We start from the raw sequence: 15,560 nt of genomic DNA on the forward strand, positions 1-15,560 counted from the left end.
ATGGGTAAAAAAAACAAACTCATTTTACTAACAACATGCGGCGCACATGATAATAACTTTTGACCCAGGGGTCAGATCGAAATTCCAAATAGTGCACCGTCGCAAATATGCTCATAGCTACCATGTATGTAAGTTTCAAGGTTCTAGTGCTAAAAGTGTAGGAGGAGATAGTGGCCGACCACGCCCACCCAAAATCTTGTTTTAACATAACTTCTTTATTTACTCACCAATTTACTTAAAATTAATACTGACATCTCTTTTGACAATACGGTCTATCTCGACCATTCTTGTCCACATTACACACCCCGGGGCCCCACCAACATATGCCTTGCCCACCCAAAATTGCATTTTATTATAACATCTATGCGGCGTGGGGATACGCGTCGGCCTATGCCACGCCACTTCTAGTCCAACCCCTCTTAAGCAGCCAGTCAAGGGAAACGGCCAAATTGGCTGCTTAAGCGGGGTGGCCTTTTAAGAGGGGGTTGGGTCATAGGGAGTCTAGAGTTGATGGCCAACTGTTCAATTTTTGTATAAACAAAATGGTAAATATGTGTACATGAACTAAACAATGTATAGACTTAAAATAATTTTATTTCTTGTCAGCTATAAAACAACATTTTCATTCAAAAAAATATTCCATTCATCTTTCTAATCATCATCAATATCATCCTCATCAGAAGCAAGTCAATGATAAAGAATCATTCTCATGATTCGTTGTTTACAGAATGCGCGTTGTATGGCCCAAATGCACTTAAGATGGGAACAGTTGTGAATCAGTTATGCGTGAATAACTCCCGTGTCACTATTAATCGATAATTTAATTGGTTAATTGCAGTTTTATGTATTTGTAATACCTACCGCACGAATTGGTCCCGACAGTGATCTCCTCCACGATAAAATCGTGGCCAGTTACTTAAGAGACTGATAATAGCAACCAGGTAAAATCCTACTGTTAATCGTGCTTTTCATGCATAATGTTATAAAAACGAGACGTTTACAAATCCTAGCATCAAAAAAGTCCTCATGTATTTCCTTTGTCCGGACAAAAGCGCGCGAAAATTATGCACCAATGTACAATGTCACGTCATACCCATGCAAGAGTGTATTGATTTTTGGATAAAAACTTTGTAGCACAGAGAACATGTAGAGCAGTTGATTTCGGTTAAAAGTTGCGTTTTTCTTTTTAACTTTTAATTAGCCGATAATTGTCATAAATATGTGCTTGAAATAGTATGATTCAACAGCTACAAATAATCAATTATAAATTAAGAATCTCTTTTCAAGTACTAATAGATGATATTCGCATGTGCGGAAACAAAAAGATCAAACGGTCGAATATTGCTTTTAACCCGATAATCAGTCGCTAATTAATTGCAATTTTGCAAACTGGCTGTAAAATGTTTATCACACGTTGCGTCGGTGTAATTTTGCCAGTGTACATGACTGACTTGCTCGCGCGTAACCACTCGTATGGGGGGAATTTAACATTTGGGATGCAAAATTGCTGGCCGCTGGCCGGAGAAACGGGGTTACCGCTAAAGAGGGGTGCATTATATAGCGTTTATCGCGGCACAGACCGGCCGCCTACACGGGGCGACCGGCGATGAGGGGTGACCGGAAGTAGGGGTTGGACTGTACATATTTAACTTAAAGTGGCGTGGCATAGGCCGACGCGTATCCCCACGCTGCATAGATCTTATAATAAAATGCAATTTTGGGTGGGCAAGGCATATGTTGGTGGGGCCCCGGGGTGGGTAATGAGGACATGGATGATCGAGATAGACCGTATTGTCATAAGAGATGTCAGTATTAATTTTAAGTCAATTGGTGAGTAAATAAATAAGTTATGTTAAAAAAATTGCGTGGGCGTGGTCGGCCACTATCTCCTCCTACACTTTTAGCACTAGAACCTTGAAACTTACACACATGGTAGCTATGAGCATATTTGCGACGGTGCACTATTTGGAATTTCGATCTGACCCCTGGGTTATTATCATGTGCGTCGCATGTTGTTAGTAAAATGAGTTTACTGACTATAACGCTTTCCACACAACGAACGAAAAAGCACAACATTATTTTTACTAAATTAAAGAAACACACTTACTCCAATCATCATTTCTGTTGAAAATCTTGACACTTCGGATAAGGAATATCTGCTGGAGATTAACCCACCATGAGGCGTTGAACGACTTCGTGAGTGTGCACAATTCTCTCAAATGCTGTGACGTGTTTCCGTCAACGGCAAGGTCCGCAGTCCGTCCTAAATAATCATCCGTCTGGTAGGAAGGCTTACCAAGGGCAACGTTAGCAGCGGCTGTTTAATAAACACAAGTGGGTGAACATAAATGTCGCCATATTTACTTCATAGACATTGAAATATCGCCTAAATCCTACATGTGCACCATTTACATCCGCCTTCTTGAAAATAAGACAAAGGTGAACAAACAAGCCAGCGAACTTAACTCATATATTGCTAGTAGTGTTTTTTTAAATCGCACGCTTAACGTCGTCCGTCCGCGCCTGTGTGGGTGCGCGCATCAATCGTCTATCAGTTATTTTTTAAAGGACTCCAGTCCTCTATCGAAAGGTTGATACTGCATAAATTATCTGGTGACCTTCTGGCAAGCAAGTCACTGAGTTTTCTTAATATATTTGGTGATTAGGATTTGCTCTACAAGTAACGATCACATTGAGGCAAACAAACATACCCATATAACATATTGGTGTGCGTGCTTTTTTGTCAGAATCGTCACAATTTGTTTACTGTTATTACATCTCCGTATACGTGTTTATGTATACACTTTAACATTAAATCATAACCAACATGGGGCCCATAAAGAAGGCACAGACCATTTGAAATGTTCACTTTTCGGGACGATAAACTTAAGGTCAAGTTTGTTTATCGTGTCATACACATACATGTATACACATACATGTATATAACTATATTGTTTAAGTTAAACACAATGGTATATGTACATATAAGATAAGTTTGGACACATAATGCGTTAACATAGTATCGTTAATTGAAAGTCTTTATTACGGCTCAAGCAAATTTATAATTGTTCGCATAATTGGAAATACTTCCACTGAATAAAATATTTTATATTTTTTTAATTAATTTAGATTATAATTTTAATTAAGCATGGATACAAGAAACCTTTATCTTACCTGACGTCTGAAAATGAACGAATACTTGAACAATAGAAAACATAACTAAAGGCCAGCCTTCCATTTTACGTCCTTACCACAGCAGCACAAATTACTATTTGCTCATGGTTTGCATGGGCTTCAAAGTAATTGTGTCTGATACAGCGTTGACGACGCTTTAGGATCCAACCAATCGTACACATCGATAATCTTTGGACTCCTCCTTAAGATAAATCTCGGGTATATTCAACCGTGACACATCGATAATCTCCGGAATCCTCCGTAAGATAGATCTCGTTTCCATTGGGAGCCATCTTGCCTTGATACAACCAACTCGTGATCCGTTTCTTTTTATCAGACTGAATACGAAGCGCATTAAACTCGCGCCAATCTTTCTACCACAAGTTTGATGAAAATGACCGTGTAAACGTCCTTTTGCTGTGCACTTTGATCTAATATACCTTTTTCAATATTATTTTACGATATCATCTACCACTTTTGAAAATGAATTTACGATTTTTACAAAATTATCCAAAACAAAAGTGAAACTGGATTCATCACATTTTGCAAGGTGAAACAGAAGAGATGTTTTCAGTTTGAGCAAAATAATAAAACAAAGACAATTATTGAGTATTCATACAATACAGACTATCATTGCTGTAATGGCTAAAACGACCCGAGATGACAGGTAATATAGTTCGATATCGCGACGGCATTCGCAAGATATAGGGAAGTTTCTGCTGAAGTAAACGTAAAAAGGACAGTTGACTGAATGAAAATATAAAAGGCTATAAAAAGAAAAAGTGTTTTTTAGAATAAGGCCAGTCCAAATTGATTTGTTGGTCGTCGGATTTGCCGCACCTATTTTCTCAAAATGGAATTATTATTTTTTTACCGCTCGCACTCATTTTTGTGTCCTTCTGTAACCATAGCGCATGTGGGTTTTTTTAATTTGTGAACAAAAGAAAAAAAGCATTCTCGCAGAAACGATTTTGACGCTGAATATGAATGCCAAATATAGTGTTTCGTAACCTTTTTAATCGATAACTGTTGTCGCTCGAAATTTCGATAGAGACGACCAGAAAAATGGTTTCCTGCGTGACCGTTTTAACAAATTGCGGTGAAAAGTTGCTGCAGCCAACCCTTATAAATATAAACACATCTGCTTCGTTCTGTGACTCATTTGAATGTGTTAGTTCACGTTCGAACATGCAACTATCAGCAGATACCGTTGAAGCATGTTCAATTTAACAACATCGGAAAACATGACGTAAGTTTTGTATGCATTTTCTTCATTAAATGGGCATATGGACGGTATTTCCCTATATGTAGGCAAATTTTTCCTATAACACAATTTTAAGTGAACAAAAAATAAACATAAAATCATTAAAGGCTGGTTCTAAAAAAGTCACAGGGGCAATGTTTTAATTTTACATGGTTGACGGAACATGTTTTACAGCTAGGTCCGTGTATTTTAGAAACATCAAAAAAGTTCTTTGTAATGATACATTTATTTCAGAAAAATACAATACCGTACTAGCCATCGACGTGCCCCTTTTAAAATAAGGTATCGACAATGGATTATATGCATGGCCTTTGTCCGACTGTCTGTCATTATCATTTTGATGATTGTCCCTATTCAAGTGCTATTGCAACATGGTATACCTTTTCACAGCTTGCAACATGGTATACCTTTTCACAGCTTTCACTATTGAAAACTTCGAACAAATATAAGCAGCAGTAGGTAGACATGTGTCCCTCACTTCAATGATATGGTTATATTTCTTGGTCAAAGGTCATATGCAACTTACTCCTAAAAATATGAGGTCGATATACATCGACCTCATATCGTTTAACGTCAACTTGCTGTAGCATCGTTCCGACATGAAATCATATCGGAAGCTTTAACGGCTGCAAATTCATATAACAGCGCAGAATTAAAATAAAACATTATTTTACTAATTGCATTAGAAGAGGTTTAATTAAAACTTACATGTAATGCTTTTCCTGACATGAAAACAATAGCTTTAGACTTGTGTTCTACATTTTAAAGTTTAAGTGCTGAAACCTAATTTTAGTGCATTTTTATTTGAAAAGTATGTAACTCATAGATATTTTATTGCTTGTTTGTACAAAGATTCTTTTCTTTGTATAAGAATTGATTTGAATGTAAACTATAGCTGCTTAAACCTGTATCTCTTGTTAATGCAATATTTTTTTATCGAAATGTGATTTTTTTTTATTCTTCGATCTTCGCTCGCTCGAAAATTTCCTTTCGCTCGCCTCTTCAACTTTTTTTCAAAAAAAATCCGTAGACCAACTAATCAATTTGGAGTGGCCTAAATACACATACATGAAACACGAAGCGGTGAAATATTGCAAAACACCCAATATAAATCGGAAAGTCGGAAATATGTATCAAGGGAGCTTGATATTTTGCGAGCAAGTAAATGCCCGGATGTCAATGTTATTTCTGATTGGCTAGACGTTTATTTATGTTTTTGCTTGAATTAATGTTATCATTGCATCATTAGTATTTACGTGACTGAACGACCTTTTCATTCTGAAACTAAGGTCAAAATTAGATCTTTGTTTTTCTTTTTTTTTTTGTTACTATTCTTTATACTGTTACGATCGCTTCATTTTCATTCAAGCAGAAAGGAACAATTAGCTGTTGCTGTTGTGTTGTTTACCGACTTCGTTACATACGCAAAATATTACATGCACGCTATATTTTGGAGCACATGCTCTGAATTTTTAAATCCTTATTCAAAATAAAAATTTTTAAATGAAACAATATACTAAATAATTTGCAGATTCATATCAAAATACTGTTATTTGACCCCTTCTCTTACCACCCAAAATCGCAAAGTAAATATTTGCCGTCACAAAGTTTAACGATATTACAGCCCTGAAAAAAAACTCGACAGTCTTCTGCAAGTAACATGACAATAATTATCCGTTTAAAATATTTAAAGTAACATGCCCCATTAATAAATACATTGAACAAGTATATTATCTCCAAGTCAAATACGACGAGTTTCACGTTGTAAACAAACCCGTAACTGAGTATGCACAAAAATAGCAAACAAATGTTAGGATCATATTTATTAAAATTTATTGGAATGATGACATGTATGAAAAGGTGGAACTACGAAAATTTAATCAAAATTTCGTTCCCATCCACGTTTTAAGGGAATTGTTCACAGATTTTTGGATTTTTTTTCAAAAGTCATTAAATATGATTTCTTAAAAAATCGCTAATGTTTGTAATTGACGTAACTAATTGTTATACTAGGAAAGAAGAAACACACACAAAAACTGACGTCGCCTGTATTTGAGCGAGTGTCGCGTATGCGCTACAATTGCGCCACTCTAACTTTCATAACCTGTTGCGAAAGATATTACCTATTGTAAATGTTATCTAGCTTTTGCCAATAACATTATTATTAAATCTATTTTGTAAGAAAACAATTTCACTAAACAATTATCAGAAGACAATCTTCGAAAAAAAGTTTTTCAAGTGAATTAAAAAATTGTATGTTAAATATCTGTTCTATTTCGTCTACCAACATCCTACTACATCCTGGCATTTTTGCCCCTTGCTAAACACGCATCCGACTACGAGACGTATGTCTTATATTATATATATATATATATTTATCTTATATTTATTATAAATTTGGTGCATTTATTTGTAAACACCGCGAACATTTTCAATAGTAACGGCCACTGGAAAAACTTTGGGAAACCGAAATTTCGCAAACTCAAGTACCCTTTTTCTTGAAGATTTGCTTCTTTGAGATAAAGCATGCTATAAAAGTATTCTTTTTGATTAATAATTGATTATTTTCTAACAACATTGCTAACAACAGCGTTTATTGTTCACTATGAAATTTATAAGCAAAGTTGGTCTTCCGACGGGATTTTTGCATTTTCCCATGGGATGTTTTTCCAATGGGAATTTTTTCCCATAATTTAAAGTTAAGAAAAGAAATCCCAAGTTTTTTTTTGGCATTTTAAAACACGTGTTTTCTTCGCGTATTTAAGTATTTCAATGTTATTTATGGATTTTTTAAAGCATTTTATGCGGACAAAACCTTATATTTTTTAGTAATAAAAATTTTTGAAATGGGAAAAAAATCTTATGGAGTTTTTTTTATTTCGAGGCATGTATTCACGTAACTTCCAGAAACACTATATTTATATCAAATGATCAACAATCTACGCGATTTGTATCCGTTTACTCGTGTTTGAAAAAAGTAAAATAGTAGTAGTAGTAGAAATAATAATAATTATGTTATTATTATTTTTATTTTTATTGGTATTATATTTTTATTTTTATAATTATTACTATTATTTTATAATTATTATTTCTACTACTACTACTAATAATAATAATAATAAGTGGTTATTACATAAAAATATCATTATCTTTTTTAATGCCGACACTTTAAAAGTTAATTGTTTATTCAGATTTGTTTTATTTTAGTTACAATCATATCTATTTAAATTGTACATTTCATTTATGTTGTAAAATCAATTAATTATGTTACTATTTTACTGAACCGTATTATTAAATTCTATACTCTGTATTTTGTACGTCCGACTCTAAAATTGTGTATGGGACGGTTGCACTAACAACATTATGTAAAATTATACGTTTTAACTGTTTACTTCCAATCGTCACACATTTTGATTTTTCGGATTAAAAATCGATATATGAAAATACAGGTAGGTTGGTTGCACTGGGCAAAAATCCTACTACATTTACATTTTACGTGCTGTCAACTTTCTACGCTACATAGTAAAGTCGGTCTCGATCGAAAATGGGTTAATCTCGGAGTTTTTCTCTCATTTTTTTCGTGTATTTATTAACCTACCAAACAAAATAAAGTGCTATTCAATAAATATTTTATTTTGCTTCTGTCCCATTGAATTAAATATAGACACTCTTTATTTACATATTATATTTCATAACCAACAGATTTAATACAAATATGTTAAAAATTCAGACAATCTCAGGCAAGTGTTTTCCTTCTCTCATAGTTGCCCGTGACGGACAGCACACGTAAAATATATAGATCTACGGTCATCTCGTTTGCTTTAACCTGTAATCGAAAGGACATATGTTAAAATAAATATGATTGAAAACCTCTATTAAATATTTATATTTCGCTCCTATGCATCAATCGTTCACGTAATTAGTTCTCTGCGTTGTTTATGTTCTTTAAACCTCCCCTCTAAATAAAGATTCTGATACGTTCATTCTAAAGGCAAAATCACAAAATTGCATCATCACCATCATCGTCGTCCTCGTCAACGTCGTCGTCGTCGTCGCCGTCGTCGTCATCATCATAATCACCATCATCGTCGTCGTCGTAATCATCCTCCTCCTCCTCCTCCTCTTCCTCCTCCTCATCATCATCAACATCATCACCATCATAATCATCACCAGCATAATCATCATCATCATCATCATCATCATCATCATCACAACCACCATAATCATCATCACAACCACCATTATCATCATCATCACCATCATTACTATCTTTCCCCACCATTAACAGAATCATCATAAGCTGCCGCCGCCACTACTACTACTACTACTACTACTACTGCTACTACTACTACTACTAATACTGCTACTACTACTACTACTACTACTACTACTACTACTACTACTACTACTACTACTACTACTACTACTACTACTGCTACTACTACTATTACTTCTATTACTACTACTACTGCAACTACAACTACTACTACTTCTTCTTCTACTATTACTACTACTACTTCTACTACTATCACTAGTACTATACTACTACTACTACTACTACTACTACTACTACTACTACTACTACTACTGCTACTACTACTTCTACTATTACTACTACTATTAATACTACTACTACTACTACTACTACTACTACTGCTACTACTTCTTCTACTATTACTACTACTACTAATACTACTACTTCTACTACTACTATTACTACTACTACTACTACTACTACTACTACTACTACTACTACTACTACTACTACTACTACTACTACTACTACTACTTATAATAATAATTATAACAATAATAATAACCGCAGTGAAATTATCCTAATTGATATTAAATAATAATTTCTACTGTTAATACTTATACTTGTACTGCAGCTGTCATCGGAAGTTAAAAACCGGTAGAAGAGGAAAAGGCCTTTATGTTAAGATACGCTATTTGTTTGAAATTACCTGAAATTACAATAAAAACAACGCAAGGTTTGTTTGAACTGAAATAAAGACAATTTATCTCGTACTTTTATAATTGTTCATCTAAATACTAGTTCACGGCGCAGCGACGTGATTGGATTTTGCTTTATGTTCTCTTACGTTTACGCACTGCGTAACAATTTGTTCCAACTTTTATTATGCATGTAATTATTATCATTTACAAAAGTCCGACGTCATAATAATATTCATGGTTTTTTAATTATAATTTTCACAGTCCATCTACAACAAGAAAATCGAATGCTCATGGTTGTGATTTCGCTCACGTTTCGAGGTCGTACTATCAAATAGGAAAGGCACAAGTATTCGTTTCGTTTCGTTTATTTCAAAATGTACATTTCACAATATTTGAATAGAATGAGCAAATAAAGTTATATAACATAATTATAGTCACGTCATTTACAAGAAACAACGGTCAATTACAACGTTTTGGAGGAAATGTTAAAACATAAAACATGCAGAATAATAGATGGACTAAATTGTGTTATTTGTAATAGTTATTTGAACCAAATTTACGATTAATAAGTTGTTTACTTATTAAGAATGCTATTGTTAAGCATAGTTCACCACTCGATTATATGTTTACATGTTATGCCAACCAACGTATATGTTTAGGTGTCGTCGGACGCCTATATCACAAATAAACAGAACAGAATCATAATCATAATTGTAAGAAATCATAATTTAGTTTAACTCAGATTACTGCGTTCTTGTTAATCTAGTGCAATGTAACCCTTTTTCATCGATCTACCAATGTAGTGTATTTGAACCATTGTTCTTAATAAGAGGTCTAAAATTGACACAGCGTAGACATTACCTGAAACGCAAAATAAACTTTAATTGTACATCGAAGGATGGTCGAGCGAGTATGGCACTAGTTTTGAACATGAGCATTTCTTGATTTAATCATTTTTTTATGTTTTGCTTTGTATAGTTATGCGTATAATAATATTGAAAAGGCACTTTCCTTAAATAAAAGTAATTCAGATGGCGACGAGAGGCGCACTCTGAGGTATTCAATAAAACATAACGAACACAATGCAATTACATGCAGAAATTTAAAATACTCGATTTGGAAAAACAGGGCTTATTGCGTGTGTAAAGTGTTGTCTTAGATAAGCCTGTGCAGTCCGCACAGGCAAATTAAGGACGACACTTTCCGTCTCAACTGGATTTTCGAGTAGAAGTTACTTACTTCAAACGAAATATTCCATAAATAAGGGAAGTATCGTCACTTATTAAACCGTGCGGACTACACGGGCTAATCTGTTATTTGTATACGATAAACTGTAATCGGGCATCAACTTTACGGAGAACAAAGTAGATTGTTAAAAATAAGCTTGTTCAAACTTATTTTTTATTATACTAAGAAACATTTCCAGATTGAGAAGCCCGTTAGTGTACGATCGTGACTCATTAGCAAACATGAGATATGTTAATATGTTCATAATTCAAGAGTGTTTTTATTATTTCTATAAATGAAGTTCACTTTGCAATATCTTTACTATTCACTGTAACTGTGCTAACGGTGTCAACCTTATTGTTTTAGATAGATAAACATAGATAAATATTTATCTCCGTAGAAATAGTGTAAATTAATTTATTATTCCTCTTTGATCTATCCCCTCTGTGAATATTTATTTTAAAAGCCATTCGATTTGCGGATAACGTTGATTTATATTTAATTAAATTTGCAAACCAACGATCACACAAGTCCCATGTTGTCGTTATGATGTCTGAAATAAGGATACAATTAATACAAAGTCACGATGTCCATTACTCAATCAGAAAGTTTGTTAACCTTTGGGTTATATATGTATAAAAACATTATTTAACGAAAAAGTAGCAGCAGCAGCAGCAGCATACATAATAGTAGAGGTCGTGGTGGCAACGATGGTAGTGGTAGAAGTAGTAGTAGTAGAAGTAGCAGTAGTAGAAGTAGTGGTAGTAGTAGCCGTAGAAATAGTTGTAAAATGCTACTGGACACGGATAAATATAAATAAGCACACAACAATGTTTGTTGTTTTAGTAGACGTCGTAGTTTAGGCACTGATAGCAGTCTAAGTAGCAGTAGTGACTGTAGTAATTGTTGTTATGTAAAAGTTATAGTAGCAGTAACGGCAACAGCAGCAGACGAGGTAGCATTAGTTATAGTAGCTTTTCTTTTGAAGTTTCATCAGTTTAATATACACAGATAAACGAACAACACTTAAACAATTATTTTTTTAATTATAGTTATCTTCTTTCATACGACATTTCAATATCCAATATCTTTTTTTTTTCTTGAAGCAATTGTCTTGAGTCATTGATCTGAGTTGTGGGATTCGGCTTCGCTATATAACTGCGCGATAACGTTAATGATGTTTCTTCTTTTTATTTCGATAATTCAATTTAACAAACGGCGATAACCTGCACACTTTCAGTACCTTTATAAAGCTGAGATATTATGAGGCAAGTGATTTTATGAAGCGGCGATTCAAAAAGCAGTGGTACAATAAAGCCAAAATTGTATATGTCGTAATTGTAAGGTACAGTGATTTACTGACATCTGACATTAAAAAGAAAAAAATCGCAGTCGAATGGCAGGTATGCCACTTATGTTCGATATCGTGTCAAAAGTCGCAAGTGATATTCATGGTTGATATATTTCGCACACAATTATATGTATATGATTTTGGCTAGAAAACGAAAGAAAATCTTTGTTATAGAAAATGCAGAATTCTTGTTGCGCTGGATATTTGGAAGATATGTTAGACTCTTTTGATAAAAAACACATTTTGAAGAACATTCCTTTTGTGATTCTTCTCTTAGTATCATGCTGCATTGGACTTATAAACAATACCTTATCATTTAACTTTTACAAGCAAATAATGCACAAATCGACGGCAAATCAGCTACTGGTTTATCTCTCAGTCACAGATTGGATAGCGTCTTTGGTGAGCGCCACAACTATTACGTATGATCTTTATCAAGTAAGATTCACCAGCGACGTCGCTTGCAAACTTATGATTTTTTGTAATGTTTGTGCCATCTCCTGCTCCCTTGCGATGGTGTTTATCGTTACAATAGATCGATTTCTTACGGTGTATGAACCATTTCCAACATGGAAGTTCACACCATTTCACTGCAAGTTGTTCACAGCTGGATTGTTTGCATTCACGTGTGGGTCTTCAATTCCCGATTTCCTTGTGGCTGGAGTAGAAGAAGTTAATGTGCAAATCATTGAGGCAAATGTCACGTTAAAAGGACATAATTGTGGTATACCGGATACGGGAGAGTTTTTCTGGCTTTCAAAAGTCTTCTACATAGTCAAGATTGTTGATTTTGCTTTGATTTTCACATGCTTCGTCGTGATGTACTATCTGATTGCTCGAAAAGTTTACAAGTCTAAACAAAACATGTTGAAACACCATATCAATGAACATTCGAACAAGGCACTGAATATAAATACACGAAATAAAACCCTTGACGACTCTCATAAATCAGTAAATGGTACAAATGCCAGTTTCGAATCTAATCAAATGCAAAATCTTGCAACACCAGAAGCCACACTAAAGGATATCCGACAAGAAACAGCAGTGAAGCAGCGTAAACGCAACACCATCAATGACATAAATCTTAACATCACACTGATGATATTTCTCATGGCAATCACGTCCATCGTGAGCATGATGCCTTACTGTCTGATAAATTATGTATCTAGACTAAAGAGATACGAAAGTCCTTGGTGGATTATACTGTTTAGTAATACGAGCGCCATAAACAGCAGCGTCAACCCGTTTATCATTGGCTTCTGTAACAGTGAGTTTCGCATATATGTGAAAAACGTCCTGCGGTGTAGAAGTGTAAAATAAACGACATTTGGACATGCTCCACGTTTACGTGAAGAACATCCTCCGGTGTAGAAATGAACAATGGCAGACCTGTGGGCGTGCAGTTGGCGATTACGTTTGTGCACTAGTTTGCACGCATGATGAAAGACTGAACATTGCACTGTTTCGCCATGTGTATGTTATGTGTTTTTCTTTTAAGTTTGTTTCTATGTATTTGTCATGCTTTCTTCAATAATGTATTTCTATATTGCATTAGATCTGAGGTCGGCAATTTTTTACTACACTGCAAATGTATGCCATTTCATAAAAACGTCCTTTAACGTGATGAGGAGGCGATATGTAAAAGCTAATGGAACGACTATAGCTATAAACCACGTCTTCAAGTTATGATTATTAACAATAGTCTAAATTAAACTCGTTAATGTACAAAATGAAATCGTAACAAAATAGCATGTGCACTTTATGTAAACAACATCTCTTTGGGAACTCTCAGAAAGTAAGGTGCATAATTAGAAAAATTCATGAAACTTAAACGTAATACAAATTTTGTCGGAAGTGCTATTTTTTAATGTAACACGTATCATTAAACATTATATATTCCATTTCATGATGATGTCATTATAACTGTATAAATGAAATGATCTGATGCAGTTGCAGAGGTATTTGAAGAATTTCTTTCGATCCGAGTTCAAAATATAAACATGCTTGTGAATATACTCTTTATAACATTCAAAATGTTGTTTTTTTATAATACAAAACTCTTACTTTAGAAGTGTTCCATGTTGGTTGCCAAATACAGTAGAATAAAATAACAGTTTTCAACATATTAGATATCATTTTACGTTGAAATACATGTAAATATATTGAATTTCTATGTGTTTGTAATTTTGCAGTTTCAGATTTTATATTCCTTGTGTGTGTCATTCTAGTTTAAAATAAAAATTTATTTAATAAAAAATATACATAAATATCCAAGTTCATATTGTATTCTTTTTGTATAAATCATCCTACGTTGAAATAAAATATTTGCACATTGATTTTCTTTTAAGTTTGCTGTTCTATATTGCATTTTCCCATTATATATATATATTATTTCCATAAGTTAAAAAACAAAATGAAGTGTCATAGTTTTTTTCCCTTTATATCTTATTTTACGTCCAAATAAAAGTTTATATATTGTATATTGTTTAATTGTGCGGTTCCATATAGTTTTCTCCTAGTATATATGTCAAAAAGTTGTTGTTTTTAAAATGCAGTTTCATATTGCTTTTTCTTTGCATATGCCATTTTAGTTTGGTATAAAAGTTTACATTTTTTTATATTGTCAATTTCATATTGTGTTCTCCTTATATATGTCATTCTACGTTGAAGTACATATTTAAACATTAAACCGTTAAAACGTGCTGTTTTTATATTGTATTCTCCTGGAATAGCTCTTACATAATAATATAAAAAACTGTGTAGTTCATATTGTTTTATCATTTTTTTATGTTATTCTATGCTGAAATAAAAGCGTATACATTGAAACAAAAAAGCGGTTTCATATTATATTATCATTGCATCCGTTATAGTACGTTGAACTAAAATTGTATACATTACAAAAAATAATTGCAGTTTCATATTAAATTGTCCTTGTACACTTGGAGACTTTTCTAACGCAACACGTATTTAAATCAATATAGCTCCATTTTTGTGTACGAATTTTATAGAAATTTGGACTCAGACTAATTCAACACTACCTTATACTTCATGTAAATTTTATTGAAATTAATCAACATGAAAATATTAAACATAACAAATAAAAAAAATCACTGCAAAAGATAAATTATCAAAATCGTACAACGTAAAATACTAATGTGAAAAGTAAAACGCATAAAATTGCACGTCTTAATCACCGACAGGCATGCAACATTGCGATCCTGAATATTTATACGAGCCATATTGTTTTGTTTTTTTAATTACTGTTATGTATTCCTGGTGGAAAAACCCACTTAGAATGATGACATTGAAATTAAATTGGAATTATATAGCGCTGTACTACAATTGATGACTTTTCTAACGGCAGCGTTATACATAATTTTTGACCCATGGGGGTAAATACCCCCACTTTTCAAAGCATGGGGGTAAATTGACAAATTTTGCCTTGCTTGAAGGGTAATTTGCTAAACGTAAAACAAAAATATAGCTGGGGTACAGACACACTACTTTAATCATCTTAAACACAATAAACCATTAACTATGTGTATTCCTTCATTGTAGCAGGTTTCTTAAAGTGTGTTTTTTTAATGT

This window comes from Dreissena polymorpha, chromosome 3 (genome assembly GCF_020536995.1).
Source record: "Dreissena polymorpha isolate Duluth1 chromosome 3, UMN_Dpol_1.0, whole genome shotgun sequence".
Classification (NCBI taxonomy): Eukaryota; Metazoa; Mollusca; class Bivalvia; order Myida; family Dreissenidae; genus Dreissena; species Dreissena polymorpha.